We start from the raw sequence: 14839 nt of genomic DNA on the forward strand, positions 1-14839 counted from the left end.
CATTTACATCCCCACAAACAGTGCACAAGGGTTCCCTTTTCTTCACATCCTCACTAACAATTGTCTTGTCTTTTTGATAATAATCATTCTAAGGTGTGAGGCTATATCTCACTGTGGTTTTGATTTGCATTTCCCTGATGATTAGTGATGCTAAGCATCTTTTCATGTACCTGTTGGCCATCTGTATATTTTCTTTGGAAAAATATCTATTCAGAACTTCTGCCCATTTTTTAGTTAAATTTGTTTGTTTGTTTATTTGTTTCGCTATTGAGTTGTATGAGTATATATTTTGGATGTTAACCCCTGATCAGATATATGACTTACAAATATATTTCCCATGCAGTAGATTGCCTTTTCATTTTGCTGATGGTTTCCTTTGCTGTGCAGAAGCTTTTCAGTTTTACATAGTTTCACTTGTTTGTTTTTGCTTTTGTTGCCTTTGGTTTTGGTGTAATTAAAAAATCACTGCCAAGACCTATGTGAAGGAGCTCACTGTCTATGTTTTCTTCTAGGAGTTTTATGGTTTCAGGTCTTAAAGTTCAGCATTCATTTTGAGTTAATTTTTGTGTATAATGTAAGATAGTAGTTCAATTTCATGAAAATAACTTTTAAATGTTCTGTAACTGTGACTCTCATCAGATACAAGGACACACACATCACACTGAGATTTTTGCTGTATCCTTAGTTCACCATTTATACTTTTTTATATGAAGTTATCATGTGATTGAAAATATATTATTAATATTAAAGTACCCTCGTGGGCCTGTAATTTACTAAATTCTTTAAATCAGTTTAAATTAAAAAAAAAAAGTTGGGGGGAATTCCCTGGTGGTCCAGTGGTTAGAACTCCACGCTTTCACTGCCAAGGGCCCAGGTTTGATCCCTGGTTGGGGAACTAAGATCCCCCAAGCTGCAGGGTACAGCGAAAAAAAAAATCAGTTTAAATAACTGCAGCCCTGCCCTATAGGAAGTTACAATTCAAGATGAAAAATGCTGATGTTGTTATAGAATAAATACAATGTATATAGAAAACAACCAGAGGAAGGGGAGGGAAAGATTTTTACTTCAGTTCTAGAGAGAAGTCTCCAAAACAGAAGAGAGAGTGGACGGAGCAGAGAGCTAGCTAAGAATAAGTACCTCAGCCTTCCACATATAAGGAGAGACCCAGAGTAGGCACAGAATTGTGATGCAACCATTGGATGAAACAGATTTCTGACACTTATATCTCCTTTCAGGCTAGTATCTGTGATTGGAATTTCCCGCTCTTTTTATCTTATAACTGCCGGACTTACCTTAAAAAAATGTCTATGATTTCTTTTTTATAAATTTCAAAATAGAAAACACTAATCTATGGTAACAGAAATCAGGATAATCGTAAATTTTAGGAGTGTAGTGATTGAAAAGAACAGGCAGGGTTTTGAGGTTATAGTTCCATTTTGCTTTTTTTGCTCTGTATGTCTGTTATGCTGGTTTCCATTTTCTATACATATTCACTGAGCTGTGCATGTATTATTTGTGCACTTTTCTGTATGTACATTTTGTTTCAATAACATTCACATTTTTCAAAATGTCAACTCACATCACCTCTTCTATGAAACTTTTCCTGCAACACCTTTTCCATCTTATCTCTCCTTTTTCTAGCCTTCCTGTACTGCCAATATTAAGGTTAGTTAAAAGCAAGAGACCATATATTTTTTTCTTGTTTTATCACCAGCAACTAAAAGAGGATTGTTATTAGTCTATGCTTAATCAATTACCAATGACAGAACATAATTAAATGAAAAATACATAAGATTTGCATGATCAAAATATGAGTACCAAGAAAAGTAACAATTAAAAATTGTTGACAATCAAGGTCTTGAAGAAGATGGTAAGCAGATTCCTTAACTTATATGGAAATGCTTAGTTAGCATGGAGGTGCTGATTACCATTATTTCATACCCTACAAATTTTAAATTAATATTGAATTTGAAAATTATTCTTGCCTGTAATTATCTTATGTCTGTATTTTCATTAGAAAGGCTCTCTGTCAAGGAGATGTGGTCAAAGCATGCTTAGTAATTTACAAATAGAAACTTCCTCATAATAATATCCTTGGATTTATTTATTTATTAAATACTTATTGGGCTTCCTCTATTTTACAGAATTTTCCATATTCTGCAGATACATATCTAAATAAAATGAGTTCCTTTCCTCAAGGCACTTACTGGTTAGTGGTAAGACAGAAATGTATATGTAATAAATGCTACACTAAGAATTAACACAGAGTGTTGCGGAAAGTTTTACAAGAAGCTACACTTCAGATAAAGCAGCAGCCCAGACCTGAAACTTTTCTAGAGTTTCAAACTAAGTAGATCTCTTGCCCTCATAGATTTGCCTTAATGTGAGTTGTAATGTCATATATTCCAAGGTCATGAGACCAGAGTGCTGGTGGGAAAAGAACAATTTGGACCTGAGGATATAGGATAATCTTAGCTATCTGAAGGTGGTGGGTGTCTCATATTTCCTGTGAAGTTGATGACAGAGATATGGTCCTTAGTTCATTACTCTACCACCTATGGTAATTTTTTTGTAGCTACTGAATCCATATTTGTTGATTTTTGAAATCAGAGATGTTGGCTATGACCTTTGGTTTCACCTCCAGCATGTTAATATCCTAGAAATCATCATTCTCAACCTCATAACAAGAAAAAGCTAAACAAAGTGAAAATCAATGATTTTTCTTAAACCCATTTGAGAACCACTATCTTAATATCTAGGAAGAGAGGGAAGTTCATCCAGAGGTACAGCTGAGATTTTCTTACCTGGAGCAGAAGCTGTTGGAGCCATAAACTGGTAGGAACACTTACATGGTAATTTGGATGAACTGCTGAATGTTGACTTAGAGTTTGAACTCCTGGAGGGCTGCAGTCTTCGGGGGTGGTCCACATTTGCATGGGCTTTATTTCTAGGAAGATACAGGGAACATCCCCTGTAGCTCTGGCAGGGGAAGGGGATGAGTCAACATTGTAAAGTACACCTGGAGCCTTCTCTGTAACAAAAGCCCATTCTTCAGGAGAAAGGATTTTGCCACAGCTTTATCTCAGCAGGAGGAAGAAAATTTCTTCCACATCAGCCTCCTTCCAGCCTTCTTGTCTCAACTAAGGGGAAAACAAAAACCAGAATCAACTGTTCAGAAAATCAACTGACAATGTTGCAGCCAGGATAGTGAGTAGGAGGCAGAGGGATGTAAATGTTTGTGAAGGACATGGCCCTGAGACACAGGCCCATGAAAATTCACAGATTTAATCCAAGATTATAGAATATACCCCCTCCTCACTTTCCCGCCACACTAACACAATCCCAACTTAATAAAATGGATTCCACTGAAAGAACTGTAAAACACTGGCTCTCTCTGAGAAGCAGCACTTATGGAAGCCTGAAATAAAGAGGGAAGACAAAAAAACAAGGACACTAGAGGAATTTAAAGCCTCTGGCATCTACAGCAAACATTAAACACAGCACAATTCATTGCCAGATTAACAAAAATCCTCAAACTAAAGGCCTATTTATTTCAGTTCCTATTACTTGATATAACATGTCTAGCTTTTGACATGAAATTATGACATTCCAAATGGCAAGAAAGAAACACAATATAAAGAGACACAGCGGTCAACATACTTAGGTATGACAGAGATTTTGGAATTATCAGGCCAGGATTTTGAAACAGGTATGATAAACAGGTTAAAGGGTTTAATGGAAAAAGTAGTCAATATGAAAGAAAAGATAGGTAATGGAAGCAGAGAGATGAAAGTTCTAAGAAAGACTGAAAAGGAAATGCTAGAAGTCAAAAATACTGTGATTGAAATGAAGAGTGTCTTTGATGTGTTCATCAGTTGTCTAGACATAGCTAAAGAAAGAGTCACTGTACTTGATGACAGGTCAATAGAAACTTCCTAGTCAGAAATGCAGAGAAAAAAAAATAATTAAAAAAGCAAAAAACAGAATGTCTAAGAACTGTGGGACAATTTCAAAAGGTGTAACATAGACATAATGGCAACAACAGACGGAGAAGAAAGAAAGGGTAAAGCAGAAGAAATGGCCAAGGACTTTCCAAAATTAGTGACTGTCATCAAAACACATATTCAGGAAGCTTAGGAAACAATAAGCAGGATAAATCCCGAATAGCAGTGATGAAATCCCTCATGTCTAAGCAAATCATATTCAAATTGCAGGGCTTCCCTGGTGGCGCAGTGGCTGAGAGTCCGCCTGCCGATGCAGCGGACACGGGTTCGTGCCCCGGTCCGGGAAGATCCCACATGTCACGGAGTGGCTGGGCCCGTGAGCCATGGTCGCTGAGCCTGCGCATCCGGAGCCTGTGCTCCGCAACAGGAGAGACCACAACAGTGAGAGGCCCGCGTACCGCAAAAAAAAAAAAAACAACTGCAGAAAACCAAAGACAAAAAAAAAAAAAGTAAGGGAGAGGAAAAGACAATACCCTATCTCTACAGGAACAAGGATAAGAATTACAGTGGAATTCTTGTCAGAAATCATACAAGCAAGAAAAGAAGGGTGTGTAATCATTACAGTGTTGAAAGAGATGTTGGTATGGCAGTATAGTTAAAAATTTAACATTAATAATGATAACCTTGGGAACTACTTAAAAATACAGAAAGCTTTCCCCAACCTCAGAAAATTCTGACTGAGGGACTGGCATGTGAGCTCTGGAGAAATGCATTTCAACCATGTACTCCAGGTGCTTCTGGTCCACACAGTTTATGGATCACAAGTTAAGAAACACAAACAAGGTTGCAAAGCAAATGTCAAGATGGGATTAGACATTCAAGGGTTGCATTAGGGGAAAAGCCTATGAGAGAAAATGGAGAGGAAGCTAGTAAACTTGGAAGAGACATCAGGCCACCATGCAAGTTTAATCACCAGTGAAGGAGAGAGAAAAGGGAGGTTGAGTGGAAGCATCCTAGATTACCATCTAGTCTAAGGAAAATTCAATCAGGTTGCTGGAGAGTCCTTGAGATCAAGCAGGCTGTCATAGAAGTCCCTTATCTCCCAGAAACAGGCCAACCTTAGTGTTATAACTTAGGCACAATCTTCAGTCTGGAGCAACCCATGGGCAGTATGGCCTCAGTGCAAATGCTGTGATGGATTTCAGAGCAGAGCATCTGCCGTTGTGTGTCTACAACTGTCGTTGTGGTCTACTAGGTATATTCTCATGACTGTCACAGTACAGAAGATAAATAATTATGTCACGTTATATTTTTATAATTTAATAATATCCTCATGAGGTAATTAACTCTCAGACACGTTACATAATTTTCCAGTGATCACATAATGAGTAGACGATTAGGACCCAGGTTTTCTTATTCTTAGGCTAGGATTTATTATTTCTAATACTGGTACTATTTCTATTGTAAAAAGAAAATTGAATCAAAGCATAGAATTTAGAAATTTTTTAATACGGCTAGTGTATATGTGAGGAAGGAAAAATAATTGTCAGAATCAATTTTTTTTTAATTGCTGAGAGACAATTATTTCCAAAGTAAATTAGGAAATAAATTCTACAGGAAAATATCTGTCAAATTCTAGTTACTGTTTCACAGCACCAAATCTACCTTTTTTTTTTTTTTTTTTTTTTTTTGCGGTACGCGGGCATCTCACTGCTGTGGCCTCTCCCTTTGCGGAGCACAGGCTCCGGACGCGCAGGCTCAGCGGCCATGGCTCACGGGCCCAGTCGCTCCACGGCATGTGGGATCTTCCCGTACCAGGGCACAAACCCGTGTCCCCTGCATTGGCAGGCGGACTCTCAACCACTGCGCCACCAGGGAAGTCCTACCTTTCTATCTTTTCATAATGGAAATGGGATTCTAAAATCATTTCTGCTTGGCTATCTAGCTCCCTATAGGCTTTGTCGGGAGGAGGCAACAGGAGGTGTCCACATAACAAGTTGGGAGAAGGCACTTGCCCATCATGTTTGTTTCCTGCTGGTGCTCTGCTTTGTTTTCACCTGTTTCTTGTCCCTGCGTCAGCCCAGCAAGGCTGCTTCACTCCAGCAGCAGCAGTTCCTGACGGTAATAGCAACTGAATCCGCAAGAGTTTTTACGACTCTTGTAGAAGCAGCCTCATAGCCCCCCCCCTCACCTCCGAGCAGCATGAGCCAGCCAGTGCCCCCTCCTCAGAGGGGAGAAAGTCTGGGTCCCAGTCCTCTGGCCCTTCCTCTAAGCTCAGGGACACTGGCTCAAATCAGCAGTGCCTCCCCCTCCTCCGAGGAAGTGATTCCACCCCATTGGTCTTCTCGTAGCTTCTGTGTTGTAATAATTCCAGCCTCTTCCTTCTGTTCCCTAGCCCTAGGGATGGAGGCTACTTCCTGAAATACGACCTCTGTTATACCTAGTATTCTTTTCTTACCTTTTGAATTCTCTATTAAACAACTTTATACCCAGTTAACAATTCTTATATTGACAACAAGCGCGGTTTCTGTTTCCTGATTGGACCCTGACTGATAGGATGGAAGAAATTAGAGAACAGATAATCCCATGCATCTGATACATAACATTAGATTATACCTGAGTTAGAATTATAAGAAAGTTGAGATATTTTCAAGCCAAGCAAAAACAGGCATTGGGTAGGGTGTAAAGGTAAAGTCACAAAGATTCAGACCACATCTTTGGAATATGTGTGCATTACAAGGCTGATGGAAAAAGTTCATTTAGTAGTAAATAAACTTTGTTGACCATCAATGACCCACTTCTCAGGGTTATCTCTATTCTCAATTTAAAGTAATATTCCTCCAGTTAACCTATACTGGTGATTCTTAATGACGTTGAGAGAAGTGTAATAGAAAGTCAGTTTAAATTATCTAGCTTGAAAAACATGCATAGAGTTGAGATTTACTGTCCAGGTTTTCTCCATGCATCAGTCAGATCTGAAAGAGCCCTGGGCATCCCAAGAGTTTGGCTGAAATGACATCAGTAGATGTAGAGGTGTGATCTCAGAAACAAGATTATGAACTTGTGCTGTTTACTATGAAATGTTGTGGAGATTACGCTTTTTATTTTTCTATTTTCTATTTTCTTGGTAGTTATACGCTAGGATTATATGCTAGTTATACGTCGGGATACGCTAGCTTTGAAGTAGGAACAAACACAAAGTTTATTGATCATGCACACAATGCTTATGTGGGGTTAGTTAGTAGCTCCGTAGGGAAGCTATTTTCAGTGACTCAGGGATCCAGGCTGTTTCCCTCCTGCAGGTTCTGTGATCTTTTTCTCTACGACAGTGAAAGAGAAAGGAGAATTTCAATGTAGTTCTTAAATTATCCCGCCCATTAGAGACACACATGAGTTCCAATTATGGCCCGTCGGCCAGATAATGTATTCACATCATCCTAACTTTAAGGTGGTTGAAAAATGTGGAGGAAGCATATGGACATTCAGTAAACAGTGAGTGTCTCTGTCATGTTAGTCATCACTGATTCATGATAGTACTTACGGAATCATGCCATAAATATATTTCTAAATTTTCGGATGTGCAAAACTCTTGGGGCAGGTATTTCTTAAATGCCAAGGGTCTACTACAAAGAGAGGAAGAGAGGCAGCTCAGATGTTTATCATAAATAGCTGCGTTGTTGAGAAAGAGTTTTTCTCACAAACCCATTCTGTTACTACCTTCTATTTCGACAACCTTAGAAGGACAGATTTTTTTTTTCCACATCTGAATTAGTGGAACTCTAGCAGATATTGCCATTAGAACAAAAGAACAGATTCAAATCTGTAACATACAGCTATAGCATTGCTTTAGATGTGGCAATTAAAAGACATCTGGGGGATGAGATGAAATAGTCACGATGATCTTCATGATAGCTGAGGTCATACATGAAGCTTGGTTTCTCATGCGTGGTGTAATCTTACATGTACTATACCAAAAAAATATCCTAAATGGTGGCAGTTGTTACTATGAGACAATTATGAGACTTCAGACATTTTACCAAAAACAAAAGTCATAAGTAAAACACCCCACTTCTTAGCAGGCAGTGTTACTTGAGCCTTTTTGGCCAATGTTGGTTTGTTCTCCCTGGAAGGTCATTCTTTTAAATAGTGTATTGATAATTACCTTCACTAGAGAACATGTATGACAAATTTAGGTCAGATTAATTTCAGGAGAAGCATTCTCTCAGATAAGGAGCTAATGGATGGGGGATACGGTTGACTAGAAAATATAGTCAACTGCCTGGCTTTGTATAAAATTAAGCAGGGTTTCTCTTGTGAAGGGCTCATCCTTTGAGTTGATTTTTGTCATCCTTTGGGTTTCACAGGAGTCCTGTATTCCAGCATTTCTTTTACTACCCATAAGGCAGAAGAGCTCTGTGTGCCCATAACAAACCGACATTGTCTTTATTCGTAGCAAATTATGATTGAGATTAAAATGCAATTAATTTCTTTTCTGGCTCTCTCCTTACTGTGCTGTAAGGTTACCTAAAAGAAGGAGTTGAATCACTGTAAAAATAAAATTAGATAATGTATGCAACATTTTTGAGAATAATAATGTAAAAATAGTAATAGTAATAATCATAAAGATAACATTTATTGAACACCTGGTATGAACCACGCACTGGGATTACATATATGATCTCACAAATCATCACAACCTATCACAGAGGTGCATTTATTACCCCAGTTTAAAAATGAAGAAACTGAGGCTTGGAGATTTGCCCTAGGTCATAAGCTAGCTAGTAGTGGAGCTAGGAGTTAACCTAGGGAGTCAGACGTTAAACATAAGCTCTTTGGCTTTCCTTATAACTTAAGGGTTCACAGTGGAATCCATACTGGACCACAATTTTCTTATTCTCAGGGTTTTCCCATTGTTATAAGTTAGTTCCATAAAGTTCTCTTGGAAACAGAGAAAATGGAAACTGTCTATCCCTTTCTAGGCTTAATTTGATATATTATGTACCTCTAACACTGGGGTTTTCACTAAGAATGAAAAATAGGCAACTTTCTGACACTACTATACATGTTTTCAGCCCAGTGCCATGGTTTCCTATTTGCTGTAAGTTTTGCCAATTGAGCCTCTGAGTGTCCAGTGCAATCACTCCAAAGAAACCTCACTTTGTTCTGCTTCCTTGATGCAATAAGCATGAAGCGGTAAACTACCCATCAGGAATGTAGAGAAGAACCCAAGGATCATGGCAAGTGTGTGTGTGCTGGACGTGCATGTGCCTGATGATGTTAAAATGCTGCCACCTCCTGTTTAGCCCAAGTGTTGCTGATGCAACTCTTTCCCACAGCTTCCCTGAGTCCTCTAAGCTGATTTATACTGATCCCGAATTGCACTTCTGCAATATATAACATGACAAGTTAAACGAAAAGCCTGCCAAAAAGTCTTGATAGGCTCAGCTTTCGTGCTGCAGCACTTGAAAAGACCATTACGACTGCCATCCCACTAAAGTGTGCTCAGTATTTTTGACAGTGAATTATCTAAGCAGCAGTTTATCTCCACATTCATGGGGTAGGGGTGTGGGGCTTGCCCTTTAAAGATTCTAAAGAGGGAAGATAAAGGGGGTGCGGGTAGGGATATTTTCCATCTCTCAAGTGGTAGTGGGTTACTCCAAGGTTTTCCAGATGTTGCAAGGGCTTTAGGTTTATACTCAGGTGCATTTTCTGCTGAAACACTCATGAGAAATGAAACACAGCATGGACAGGATCCTAGATTTGTAAACGAGGGAATAGCGCCAGCATCTGAATTTGTCTCCAAACTGAGAGGTTGTATGAAAGAGATACTGTGCGCCTGACCCCAGTAAGCTGAGCCTGGAGCAGCTGGCTTATCAAGGACAATCTCCTCTTGCTTTATCGGCATTAAGCTATTGTTTACCCCAGGACAAGAACCCTGTAGCAATCACGGACACCATACAGTGATTCCTTCCATCTGGAGCTCTGCCAGCCTGAAATCCCATCCCTAACTTCTCTCGACAAAGTGAGGGCGGGACTTCGTTTTATCTCAGTCACTCAGTCCAGCAAAATTAGCTTTGCCCAGGATCATTTTAATAACTAGCACATGACCACCTCCATCCATGTGTATACACTTAGGTCTGGGTGATTTGGGTCTCTTTATATCATCCAAATACCAGAATTGTTTAGTAAAGCTGGAAAGTCAGGAATGGAAAATAGTTTTAGAACTATTTTCTACAGGCCAGAACTGTCTAGTTAAGTGCTTACTGACCAAATTTTTATTGACTAAGAACCCTGTGCTTAATGGTTACACTCAAATCTTCTCTTCAGTCTGAAATTATCTATCTATTGATGTATCTATCTTTCTTTCTAGTTTTATGCCTCTTGTCACAAGACAAAAAACAAACAGATATATATTATTTCTTTCTGAAGACTTATAGAAAAAAAATCACTTTTTCCTTCTAAAATAAATATATTTTTTTATGTTCTTCTTTTACCTCACTTATGCATCATTTTTCTAGAAATGCTTTTCTATATGTTAGGGGTCTTATATATACTAGATGCTTAACATTAGTTGGAGACAATCTTACTGATCTTCGACCTTGCAAGTCCCTAAACTAATTAATAACTTACTTGCAAATATTTTCCAATATAAATGCAGTAAAACAGATTTTCATATTTTTTAAGGGAGAATTCTGTGCTCAAGAAAAATGAACGTCAGTGCAAGGGGGCTATGTAATCCTACAGTGAACATGCATACAGATAGTAGTAATCTCCCACCAGCCTCGGTTGAAATGACATCAGCAGAGAAATTCCTTGAGGGTAGAGCCCCAGTACTTTTCAAGGTTTAATGCCCAAGAGTCAGGCACCTATACTGGGCAAGGACTTAGGAAAACTCAGATGGACCTGAGGTGACAACAATTCCCTGCCCACTTTCATACCTGGACTCCCATACCTTTTAGAAAAATGTTCTTCATCTTCAGTTTCTTCAAGTTGAGTTAATACAAGCACTACTTCCTGGTGCTCTGATTTTATTCAAATATTGTTTAACAACAATCTGTCTTCTCTTGATAGTTAAGCTTTAATCATTTCCACTCAATTTTACTGACTAGCCCAGAAAGAAAATCACACAGCAACTGTGCCCGAAATCATACAGCCTGTAGCTCTAGTACCTTCTTAGCGATCTTGCACAGCATCTAAATTATATGACTGAAAGGGAGCTAGGAAGACAGGCAGATACAGAAGGAACTCATAGAAAATCAGATTAAGAGAAACAACGTGTTTCAAAGCTAGATTGGGCAGGGGAAATCTTGATCCAATACCCCATTCTTCATTATGGATGAAGAAACTGAAGTATTGTGGATGACTCAACCATGATGACAGAGCTAGTTTAGCTTCAAATATACCTAGAACCGAGAGACTAGCTGACCTTCTTATCTTTTTCTCCGACATCAATTCTCAGATATTAGTGCCAACTGAAAATTCAGAGATCTTATCTGATATGAATATTTTATAGAGTAAGAATCAACGTGCTTGCAAACAGACGCCTTCAAAACAGAGCGGTAAGGAGCTCATCTCAGAAAGGTAACAGTAAAGTTTACAAGCCTAAAAGGGGACATTCAAAGAGCTTAATTCTCATTGGTTAGGGTCAGCGGATTATGGCCGTGGCTGATTGGCTACAATGTGCTGAGTCACTACGAGAAGAAACGAAAGCTCGAGCTCCTGCCATTTAAGTGGATACTTTCCGGGAAACGTCCTTAACGCAGTTTTGCTGAGCTGGATGTCGGCTGTTTCTTCAGAGGAAGGTGGGTCCCAGCCTCTATTCTGATTTTTACTTCACGTTTGTGTGCACAAAAGTCATCTAGGGAATGTGGTGAAAAGGCAGACATGGGCTCAAGCTGAGAGTCCCAGAGGCATTAGGTCCCAGTGTTGCATTAGAAGGAGGAGCGAGAGAACCGTCGCACCCCAGGTGTTGGGTGAGTCCCTGGGACGGGTTACCAAGCGAGAGTCCTTGGCTTCACTCAGGAAGGAATTCAAGAGCACCCAACGGTGAAAGCGAGTTTATTTAGAGGGATACACACTCCGTAGGACGGAGGCGGTTCAGCGCCACGCCACCCCCGGCTGCGGGGGGTGGTTAGCTTTTGTAGGCCGGGTAATTTCATATGAACTATGTAGGGGAAGGGGTGGGGATTTCCAGGAATTAAGCCAACGCACACTTTTTGGCCTTGTATAGTCAGCCTTGGAACTTTCATGGCTTTGGTGGGTGTGTCATTTAGCTAATGTATTACAATGAGTGTATAATAAGGCTCAAGGTCTACTGGAAGTCAAATTTTCTGACATCTTGGGCCTAACTGGTTCTAACCCATTTTTGTTATATGTTTAATGGCTGTGTCATTCTTTTTTTTTTTTTTTTTTGCGGTACGCGGGCCTCTCACTGTTGTGGCCTCTCCTGTTGCGAAGCAGAGGCTCCGGACGTGCAGGCCCAGCGGCCATGGCTCACGGGCCCAGCCGCAACTGCGCCACCAGGGAAGCCCCTGCTTGCTTTTTTTTTTTTTTTTTTTTCCGGTACGCGGGCCTCTCACTGTTGTGGCCTCTCCCGCTGCGGAGCACAGGCTCCACACGCGCAGGCTCAGCGGCCATGGCTCACGGGCCCAGCCGCTCCGCGGCATGTGGTGGGATCTTCCCGGACCGGGGCACGAACCCGCTTCCCTTGCATCGGCAGGCGGACTCTCAACCACTGCGCCACCAGGGAAGCCCTGTGTCATTCTTTTAAAGGTTGTGACCTGCCCCCTTCCCTCCTGTCTCACCATGAAGTCAAACAATCTGTGTTTTTAATGGATTTTCTAGGTGATCATGACACAAGTAGTCTGAGACTGCGGCTTTAAGAAAAGCTGCATTACATCATGCAGTAGTTTCTCATTTATTACTAGAGAAAAACGTGTGGAATCAGAACTGAGAAAGTATTCAGGTGTGTAACCAACAGGTCACCAAGGTCAAACCAACTCATGTGAGTTAACCTGTTTCCTGCTTCTGCATACTTAGAGGATTTGCGCCGATTTCTGGGTAAAGAATTGTGGGGAACAGAGAAATGTTTAAATGTCATCTATGCTTAATTGACCTCCATATTCTCCCACAGCCCCTTACCAGTAGGAGAAGATATGGCCAAAGGCTTCCTTTCTTTCATTGGTCTCTCAAACCTTAAAAGCTTCAAGTAGAATAACAAATATTTTCTTCCTACAAAGGGCTCTCATTTATAAATTGATCTAAGCAATTTTGTGAATATCCTTAACAGAAACAAATTCGGGGTTTCTCTTACCAGGGTCAAAAAAGAGTGCAGATGTGGAAATTTAGATAAATTGGATTAAATAACACAATGGACTAGATGGAGTCAAGATTTGAGATTTTGTGATTCTGGAAGCCCCGTGACTCTTTTGCTGTATTAGTATCTCTCCCATAAAGTACCAGGGAAGGATGAACAAATTCATGAAGACCATTCTGATCTTCAGCCACTGGCGGGCCTTCTCCTACTAGAATGAACTCCCAAACATCAGGCAATAAGCAACAGAAGAGCAGCTACCTGCTTCTCTGTCCCTTTCTCCCAGCCCCATTGAGCTGCAGGCAGCAGAGGAAAAGAAGAAAAGTAAAATTGATACGTTTCTTTTGCTTTCTGCCTAAGACAGGGAGCTCTGGCCAGCGTGTCCATTAAAAGTGGGAGAAAAGGTAGACTCGTCCTCTTTGATTAGGACCGTCACCATCACACAGTGGTTGCAATTAGTCCATGCCAGGCTTATTCAGGCCTTGGATTCTTTTCAGAAGTGAAAAAGGGAACACTCAAGGTCTATTGAATTGGAGCGTGGCATCTGCCGCAGACCGAGGGGAGAGGTCGGGGGTCAGTGCTTGATTTTGATAAAGCGTGCCAGATTAATTGTCTTCGGTAATCCTGTTTGTCATGCTAGATATGCAGGGGCGTCTTTGTGGCACAGGCTGACATATGGGCCAGCCTGCTGCTTGCCTATTCAGCCCCCCCAGCACATGCTCTCCACAGTTGGACTGGTTCCCAGGGCCTTGTTTGCCAGGGGAGTGGGGCCTCTTGCTCCCATTCAGCCAGCCCCCATCTCCACAAACAGGCTTCCTAATCTTCAAGCCTGCCTGGGCTATTGAAAGAGCCTGCATTATTCAAAAAGGCCTAAAGAGAGAAAGGGAAAGAGAAGGGGGGCTGCTGAGGAGAGAAAGAAGGGGATTGTGGGGGAGGGAGAAATCCAAGCACCAGAGATGGGAGTGAAAGACTCTCCAGACTGGGGAGGGGGCGGGGGGAGGGCCGAGAAATATAATTACAAAAAATAGCAACCGTGTACTTCAGGCAGAGCCCTTCAGGAGGCTGATTATAGCTCCTCTCCAAATCTGAATCTATCACCAAATTATACCCTGCCTCTTTTGTAAAATAAATGTTAATAAGAGGTAATTTGGGCCCTGCTGATTGTTAAGCTCAATGGAGATAGAAAATTTTTTTTCTGCCTGTGTGTGTGTGTGTGTGTGTGTGTGTGTGTGTGTGTGTTTATTGTACTATCAGGAGGGCTTTTTTGTCTTCCAACCAAAATGTGTATTCAGCCACAAAAGATGAAACAAACGTTCAGTGGCCTGACACAAGTGCCAGAAAATGGAGAAGAGTTTGAATTTTATGATAAAGGGTGAATGTACTGATTGGCAATTGGCCCTTAATCTACTACAGGGTGCAGTGGGTGTGCCCTGGAGAGAATGTCCCCTGGATTTTAGAAGAGAGAGGAGCGGGGAGGAAAGGAGGGCCGCTAAGCCCTGCCTGGTGCGCGGCGGAGATTCTTGCTCTAAATAGCTTTGCCCTTCTTTGGTTTAAAAGCAGGATTTTTTTTTTCATTTACATA

General features: G+C 40.7%; 1 protein-coding gene across 34 annotated transcripts in view; it reads left to right on the plus strand.

Moving 5' to 3' along the window:
* The window catches only part of LOC307193308 (uncharacterized protein), a 1334119-nt gene that overhangs the window by 1237007 nt on the left and 82273 nt on the right, over positions 1 to 14839 (plus strand). For 33 of the 34 annotated variants that reach the window (XM_079935107.1, XM_079935085.1, XM_079935089.1 and 30 more), the window contains one exon: positions 11588 to 11746. The exons of the other annotated variant lie outside the window; for it this stretch is intronic. The gene's annotated coding sequence lies outside the window, so the exon portion shown is untranslated. The remainder of the gene's footprint in view (positions 1 to 11587; positions 11747 to 14839) is intronic. 34 annotated transcript variants of the gene reach the window in all.

This window comes from Stenella coeruleoalba, assembly GCF_951394435.1.
Source record: "Stenella coeruleoalba genome assembly, chromosome: 10".
NCBI classification, from domain to species: Eukaryota; Metazoa; Chordata; class Mammalia; order Artiodactyla; family Delphinidae; genus Stenella; species Stenella coeruleoalba.